The 8,616-nt window shown below is 40.6% G+C and overlaps 1 protein-coding gene across 2 annotated transcripts in view; it reads left to right on the top strand.

Annotated features, from left to right (window-relative positions):
* The first annotated feature begins 369 nt into the window (after positions 1-369).
* ap1g1 (adaptor related protein complex 1 subunit gamma 1) overlaps positions 370-8,616 on the top strand; it is a 128,256-nt gene continuing 120,009 nt past the window's right edge. The window contains exons 1-2 of one of the 2 annotated variants that reach the window (XM_085991588.1): positions 374-477; positions 1,025-1,158. The gene's annotated coding sequence lies outside the window, so the exon portion shown is untranslated. Of the gene's footprint in view, positions 478-1,024; positions 1,159-8,616 lie in introns of both variants that reach the window. The other variant, XM_085991587.1, reaches the window with a different exon arrangement.

The following is an 8,616-nucleotide window of genomic DNA, read 5'->3' as shown; positions in this document are numbered from 1 at the left end:
TGGTGGGCCGTTTCGGGTTAAAAAATCTTTTGACCTTCAACCGAACCACTTTCAACCCAACCCACGTGAGCCGGGAGCAGCGCCTGGACTGCGGTGACGTCATCAGTGATTGCCACGCGTAAACCCGCAGCACTCCTTCGCTGCTCCAGACACATCCACGGTTTGCAACAGAAAATAAATCCTCCCTCTGCGGCGAACTCAGTCATTTACCGCCAAAATAAAAGGAAGTTTTTAACGCTTTGTTAAATTACACGATTGTATTTCCCCTCCCCACACCCTCTAACGCTATTACAAAAAATATCTATGTGGTATATGTTTTTTGGTGAGTCCTTTTTTTTCCCCCGGAAAAAGGTCAGCGTAATCCTCCGCGCCCGGTGGAAAGTGATAAGGCTGGAGGGGCCGCCATTTTGAATGTGAGGAGAAGTCGCCGGGTTTCCCCCGTTTGTGGAGCTGCTGTCAATCCGATCGCTTCGGCTGGTAGGTGGCCGGACTTTCACTTGAGCATCTGCTGTCGTTTGAAGTCGCCCTGCGACAGTTCCAACATTGTGATTTGGGCCATTGCTGTGTACTTTTTTCCCCTGTTATAACGTACCTCTCCCCTCCCTCCCCTGGTATGGAAGTTGTTTTTTCACCGGGAGGCTGAGGTTGGAGAGTGAGGCCCTGTGGCTCCAGTCGCTTGGTTCCACTTCTTGCTCCCTTCCCTTTCCACTTTCCCAATTACAGTGGTCCCTTTCAATCGCACTCTGAAAGCCCCAGTTTGTGTCGGACAACTGCTGTGCGGGCACAATATTCGTTTTTCATGAATAACTAGAGAGTAATTTTACGTGGAAAGTCATCCTGCTCTCTGATCCCCGATATGGATCATTACATTTTCGGAGAGTGGTTGTGTATATAGGAACTGGGAGTAGAGTTGTTTACAGAGACTTGCTAGGATATAGCCATGAAGTAAGTTCTGATAGTATTGTGACCTATCCGATAAGTTTATTTTTTTGTGATTTTAATTACTCTGCTGTTATCCCTGCAGCTTCACCGATGGAGGGTTGCTTTATTAGTTTTGTCAATCAGGTTGACGTATTTTGAGGGTTGAAGGAAGTTACTCTGGGATAATTGCGTTATTATAGACTGAAAAAAATCAAGCTTCATTGATATGAATATAATGTGAGTGCATTAAATATTGGTGTATAATATTTTTATAATGCATTTTCTGTTTGATCAGTGGTGATTTTTCATTGGCTGTTCCAAATCTTCTAATTGGTTATCATTGTGACAGTCGTCGTTATCCAAAAAGGAAGCACTCTGATGACACTACACTTTAGACCAGGAAATAGTTTGACTGTGAATCTTGTGAACTGTACAACTAAAAATGACAGTTGGCAAGTGTTTGTTACAATACAATTTTTGCAATAAAATCGTGCTCACCACAGTAAAGTGTTAAATATGACTGAGCATATGAATTAGGAGCAGGAGTAGGCCAGTCGGCCCTTCGAGCCTGCTCCGCCATTCAATAAGATCATGGCTGATCTGATTACTCCACATTCCTGCCTACCCCCGATAACCTTTCACCCCATTACTCATCAAGAATCTATCTACTCTGCCTTAAAAATATTCAAAGACTGCTTCTGCTGCCCTCTTGAAGAGAGTTCCAAAGACTCAAGACCCTCTGAGAAAAAAATTCTCCTCATCTGTCTTAAATGGGTGACCCCTTATTTTTAAACAGTGACCCCTAGTTCTAGATTGTCCTGCAAGAGGAAACATCCTCTCCACATCTACCCTGTCAAGACCTCTCAGGATCTTATGTTTCAATCAAGTCACCTCTTACCCTTCTAAACTCCAACCTTTTCTCATAAGACAACCTGCCCATTCCAGCTATTAGTCTAGTAAACCTCTGAACTGCTTCCAGTGCATTTACATCCTTCCTTAAATAAGGAGACCAATACTGTACACAGTACGATAGCAAAATACTGCAGATGTTGGAAATCCGAAATAACAGTACTCCTGATGTGGTCTCACCAATGCCCTGTATAACTGAAGCATAACCTCCCTACTTTTGTATTCAATTCCCCTCAGAATAAACAATAACATTCTATTAGCTTTCTTAATTACTTGCTGTACCTGCATACTAACCTTTTGCAATTCATACACTAGGACACCCAGATCCCTCTGTCTCGCGGAGCTCTGCAATCTCTCCCCATTTAGATAATCTTTTTTATTCTTCCTGCCAAAATGGACAACTTCACATTATACAGGAAATTTTGGCTTATCCGGAGGTTAACTGTCCGGAATGCTCGAGCCATCAGCAAAAAACTGCAGCCGTTTCGTTAGTTTTTTTTTCTTTTCGTTGCTTTTTTTTCCACCAGTCAGGCTCTGCAAGGTCTCGCTGAAGCTGTTGCTAAGCTACAGAGACGCTTGCAAGGTACGGCCGACTGTTTAGAAGCTGAACAGGGTTTGTTGCCAGATACGGAGCTCAAAATCTCCGTATGTTTCAACATTAGCGCTGGTTTGTCCGGCAGTTTTGATGGGACGGCAGCAGCTCGGTCCTGTCGGTGCCGGATAGCACAAAGTTTCCTGTACTCCATTTGCCAGATCTTTGCCCACTCACTTAACCTATCTATATCCCTTTGTAGCCTCCTTATGTCCTCTTCACAATTTACTTTCCTACCTATCTTCGTGTCATCAACAAATTTAGCAACCATACCTTCGGTCCCTTCATCCAAGTCATTTATATAAATTGTAAAAAGTTGAGGCCCTAGCACTGATCCCTGTGGCACACCACTCGTTACATCTTGCCACTCAGAAAATGACCCATTTATGCCTACTTAGTTTCCTGTTAGTTAGCCAATCTTCTATCCATGCCAATATGTTAACCCCCTACACCATGAGCTTTTATTTTCTGCAATAACTGAATGCATCCTGTTATATCTGTACAAGTCATTAGTTTAACTTTAAACTGTATTCCTTATTTTGATACACCTTTTCATCCTACTGGGAGCATATACACAAGGGTCCAGAATTTGAGCATATAAATGTTGGAAATAACATTTTTTAAAGCATTGCTTCAGCATTTGAGAACTTCTAACTAAATCAGGTACTGTATGTTTGGGCTGCTTCTGGTGCACCTCCAGTTTGTGCGCAATCATAATTTTTACGTAAAACACTCTAGGTTATTTCAGAGGTGAAAAATAGTATTTATAGGATCATGTAGTTTTGATATATTGGTGTTTTATTTATAAGTGTTCCACTACTGATGTGTTTGCCTACTTTTTGAAGATTGGGATAATGCAGTGAGGTATTGGTTGAAGAAAGTGATAGAGTTGTCTTGACTAGAAGTTATTCAGAAAAAAGTTGTGTGAACAAAAGAATGGAATAGCCAAGAAATTGTTAGGCGTAGGTATCGCTGAACTTTTTAAAATTTAAGTATTAAAGCTATTCATCTCCCTCGTCTGGAACAACCAGATTTTTAACCAAATGGATGTGCTTTGAGAGAATTTCTTCACATGCTGATAAACATTGTGATGAAAGAGCCCTTTAGTTAAAGCAGGAAGATCCAAAATTTGCACTAACCCCTACAGGGTCTCGGTGAAGCTTACTTAATAGGGTATGGTTTCCTGTTTGTACTTCAAAGAAGCGGTGACATTTTAAAAATCTGTTCTCTCATCCAACACTATCTTGCTGCATTGGATTCAGCCCTGTCTTAATTGACTAATTAAAAAACCTTAGTTTTTCTGTTTTCCTTCCCTCTGTCCTATAGAGCATGGCTTGTAGTAGTTGCACATATTCCTATACCGTATTCATATAGCCATTCTTTACTCATGAGTCTAGGCAGTGAACGACAACAACTTGTATTTCTAAAGAGCCTTTAACCTAGTAAAACATCCCACATGCTTCCTAGGAGTGTTATCAGACAAAATTTGACACCAAGCCACAAAAGGAGATAATCGGACAGGTCAAAGTAGTAGGTTTTAAGGTGTGTCTTATAGGAGGAGAGAGATTTAGGGAGGGAATTCAGAGCTTGAGGCCTGGGCAGCTGAAGGCATGGGTACCAATGGTGGGACCAAGGAAATTGGGAATGCAATAGAGGCCAGAATTGGAGGAACGCATAGTTCTGAGTGTTGTAGGGTTGGGAGAGGTTAGCGTTGGGGAGGGGAGAGGCCATGGAGTGATTTGAACACCAGGATGCAAATTCTAAATTTGAGGCATTGCTGGACCGGGAGCTTGGCAGTAATCAAGCCAGCACCCTGAGGATGCCCGATATCTGCATTCCTTATTGTACTTTTTTGTGTTCTCCCATTGATCCCTTCTAGACTGAATATAAATGGACTCTAGATTTGCCAAATATTTTCGAGTCGAACTTTAATAGTTTGTTTTTAATATAAGCAGGTTACTTGGGCTTTGTCCATTCCAATTTCAGTTGAACCAGTAAAGTGGCACCCTGTAGTGTACCTTTGCATTTGTGTGATTTTTAAAAATAAGTTCTCTTTTTACTGGCATGCAGTGGCGATAATCATGCATGAATGGTGTGATTATGAGCACATGCTGAATTTGCTGTGGAAAAGTTCAGCAGGATACATAGCAAGGGGACAGTGACTTTTTGGTGGAGGATATATAGCAGTAGAGTTATTTTGCCCTAATATTTCACAATGCATAGATTATTGAAAGATAGTATAGGTCTAATTTTTTACTAGGAACATAGGAATTGCTAGATGAAAAAAGACCACAGTGCATCTAGTTCGCCTTCTACCATCCTGGTAGTTGCGTGCAACGATAATAATGGAGTTGTTGACATAGCAATCAATCTCCTATCAATTAGTCTACAACAGACCCAGAAATAATACTAGGAAAACACAAGTGGTGGAGAGCTTTGGAAACCATAGTTCCAAAGTCACCTTCCACATGCTACACTTACCATGTTATGTCTCAAATTAATGTATCCCAAAATGTTTTCTGAGAAATCTATCTAATTTGAATGAATCGAGACTAATTGCTTACACCGTCTACCGGGAGTCTGTTCCATAGATAGACCTCTCGCTCACTGAAATATTGTTTCCTGTATGACTTTAGTAATTGAATGACAACTGATTTGAGCTGGCAGAATTTCAAATATTTACATATGTTGCTTTTGTCAACTCTGATCCTTTAACAGCCCATGTTAAATGACGAGTACTAGGTGCAGAAGTGGACACAGTATGTCAAGGACATAATTAGACAATTAAGCCCACTCCTTCCAACAATTTGTGTTGTCATGAACTCTTGAGAAAACTGAATTATCACAGGGAAGATTGCTAGGAATATAACAAATTGAATTTTCCTCCCTGACCCCAGAAAGCGACCAGTGACAACTCCAGGTGTTCAGTTATACTGTGGTTTCTTTTATATCTGTACTTAAGGCCTAGTTTTTAAATTGAAAAATCAAGGTGAAGGCTGGCCTGTATAATGAAATTTCTGATTTTGGATGACCAATCTCTGCTTCATTGTCAGACTTGCCTTCAAGCATATGTTCCTGCCCCATAAATTTTCTTATGGAAGCACTTTAGCACTACTCCTTCACTCCATTTCCAAAAGCTTCTTGGAACTATCTTCTTGATTGAGTCTTTGGTCTGGCAACCTCCCCCTAAATTTATGTACTACCTGCTCCGTGTCCACCTCCAGTTGATGGAAAGCAACCTGAGATGATGTTCCTTTTCAGAATCCTATATATAAATGAAAAGTTGCTGTTGTAATTGCACAGTGTCCTGGGGTTTTCTACAGAAGCAATATGGCACATAAATTGTATATTTTTGTGGATAATAAAATTTAGATTTGAGCAGATTGTCATGTGAACATGAACATATTTATATTAACAATCCTACTTAGGCACAGAGTACAAGTCAGAATTTTAGATAACTGTTTGTGTTGAGGCTGCAAAATGTGAAACAAAAGGCAGATATGTAAAACTGACTGCTTTAGTTTGCTAGAGCTACATGTTTTCTCTATATATAGTAAGCTAGAAGGCAAATGTTTGAGGAATTTCTCTGTTCTATTTGTGTACCAGATATTGATTTGGAGAGCTGTTACTTGACCTTAGTTATACTAGTCTTTTAGTTGAAAGGGCAAACAAAAGGGTTGTCATGGCTGTTCATTAAATAACAAAGGTTTAAGATTTTGTTAGTGGAATCAGATTTTTAGCCTGTCCTAAAATCAACTCCACCATCTTTATTTTGTGACTATCACAATATTAAGTTAATTATTCCAGAAGTGACAGGAAAGTGGTAGAAATATTGTGTACAAGTTTATACTTGGAAATAATCTTAAAGATTTAATATTCTGTTTTGTGTCATTCAGTCCATCTCTAAGTTCTTTGTGTTGACATTTGCTCATTGTTAACTCTATTGTTGAGACTTGCACAATTGTGCAGACCCTTTACTGCCTATCTGTCTAGAAATTAAACACTAGGGTAAACCTTGTAACTCAGGTAGTGTAACAAGATTCCATTTGGCTTGTAATCCATTTGGGAAAATAATCCGAGTATAAAGCTGTGATAACGGTCCAAGGATAGGGTAAATGTGTTCCTCATGGTGGTTTTGGTTAATAACTTTTTATACTCTGGAATTGCCTGTAGAAGTAATTGGGCAGTTCAGTATTTCTAGGATTGGCTTGTGTTCACTGACAACACCAGACTGTACATTAGGACAATCACTTTTTAATAGGGTTGCAAAGGGGTGGAAAGTTTCCGGTAAATTTCCAGGAAATTTTCCACGGGAAGTTTAGCTTGGGAATTTTGCCCAAAAAAGCACATGCTAGCATAATATTGTTTTTTTTGTATTTCTTTTTTTTCCACAGGTCCTCTCTTAAAATTACTAACAGAGATGGAATCTCAATTATTAAGGAATTTCTTAATCAATATATGTTTACCTTCTTACTTGGCTTGTTTTAATAATTACAAGTTTTGTGTGTGACTGTGAACAAATGTGTCCTGATTGGTTGGATGAGCGATTAGCTCTCTCTATTTGTAATATTTGCATATCGAATTGTGATTGGCCTGCAGGCATCTGTAAGACTGCTGTAGTTTTTTAAGATCCAGGTTAGGGGTCCTGAGGGAAGTCATTTTGTTTTCTGCTGATGTTGTGATGGTGCAGTAAGTAAATCAGACTTTATACCAAATAAACCATTTACTTGTTGAACTCTGTTGTCCTTCAATTTAAAATATACAAAATAATACACTATTGGTGATGTAGCGTCGTGTGTGTACAGGTCATGCTCCATGTGATGGAAACATCAGCAAAAATGTACTCCCCCTGTTGCAATCGTGCTGATCGACCGCAGTTCGACACAGAGATGAATGCCCTTTATTTCTCTGCATAGAACAATGCCACATTTACCGTCGGATGTGTGGAAGCATTTCACTCCAGGCATTAAAGATGGAAAGACTGTGTACATGTGCAAACACTGTAGAAAGCCATATGTAAAGAATGCCACAAAGATGCAGCAGCATTTATCCAAATGCAACAACTTCACTCAAAGCTCACAGCAGTCAGCCCAGAGTTCCTCTGCTTCCATTCAAGAAGCTGATGGTTCTCATTCAGCATCAGGCTCCTTATCAGCAAATCCTGGCCCACTTGGAAGGTTCTTTGATACAATGGATAACCATAGCCAGAAGAATGCAGATGAGTGCCTTGTTCGAGGTGTATATGCAACAGGCTCACCCCTCATGCTCACAGCCAATGTGCACTGGAAGAGATTTTTCAATGTTATTCACCCTGCATACTGTCCTCCCACCAGACATGCTTTGTCTACTTATTTGCTGGAGGCTGAGTATAACAGAGTCCAAGGAAAGCTCAAAGAAACGATAGCGATGGCAGACTGTGGTGCAGTTATCTCAGATGGGTGGTCAAATGTACGAGGGGAGGGCATCATAAACGACATCGTCTCCACTCCTCTCCCAGTGTTCTTCAAGAGCACAGACACGAAGGACAACAGACACACAGGCACATACATTGCTGGTGAGCTGAAAGCGGTCATCAACGATCTTGGATCACAAAAGGTCTTTGCAGTAGTTACTGACAATGCTGCGAATATGAAGGCTGCTTGGGCTCAAGTGGAGGAGGCCTACCCTCATATTACATCTATTGGGTGCGCAGCTCATGGGCTTAACCTGCTTCTCAAGGACATCATGGGTTTGAGAACCATGGAAGCACTGTACAAGAGAGCCAAGCAAGTTGTTAAGTATGTCAGGGGAAAACAGGTAGTTGCAGCAACCTACAACTCCAAGCAAATGGCAAAGAACAAGAACACCACACTGAAGCTGCCCAACAACACTAGATGGGGTGGTGTTGTCATAATGTACAACAGCCTTCTGGAGGGTAAGGAGTTGCTGCAAGAAATGGCAATATCCCAGTCTGGGGATATGGAAACCACCATCAAGAAAATACTGTTGGATGATGTGTTTTGGGAGAGAGTGGTTAGCAGCCTTAAACTACTCTCACCAGTAGCATCTGCAATTGCTCAGATTGAAGGAGATGACGCTGTCTTGTCAGATGTTCTCAGGCTTTTTACTGATTTTAAAAGAACAAATCAGCATTGCCCTACCCACATCCCTGCTGCTCAAAGCAGAGGAGAAGGCAATTGTTCAATTCATACAGA

The sequence above is a fragment of the Somniosus microcephalus genome, chromosome 6, assembly GCF_052327205.1.
Source record: "Somniosus microcephalus isolate GS21.2 chromosome 6, FLI_Smic_1.0, whole genome shotgun sequence".
Taxonomy (NCBI): Eukaryota; Metazoa; Chordata; class Chondrichthyes; order Squaliformes; family Somniosidae; genus Somniosus; species Somniosus microcephalus.
This window is presented reverse-complemented; position numbering and strand designations above follow the sequence as displayed.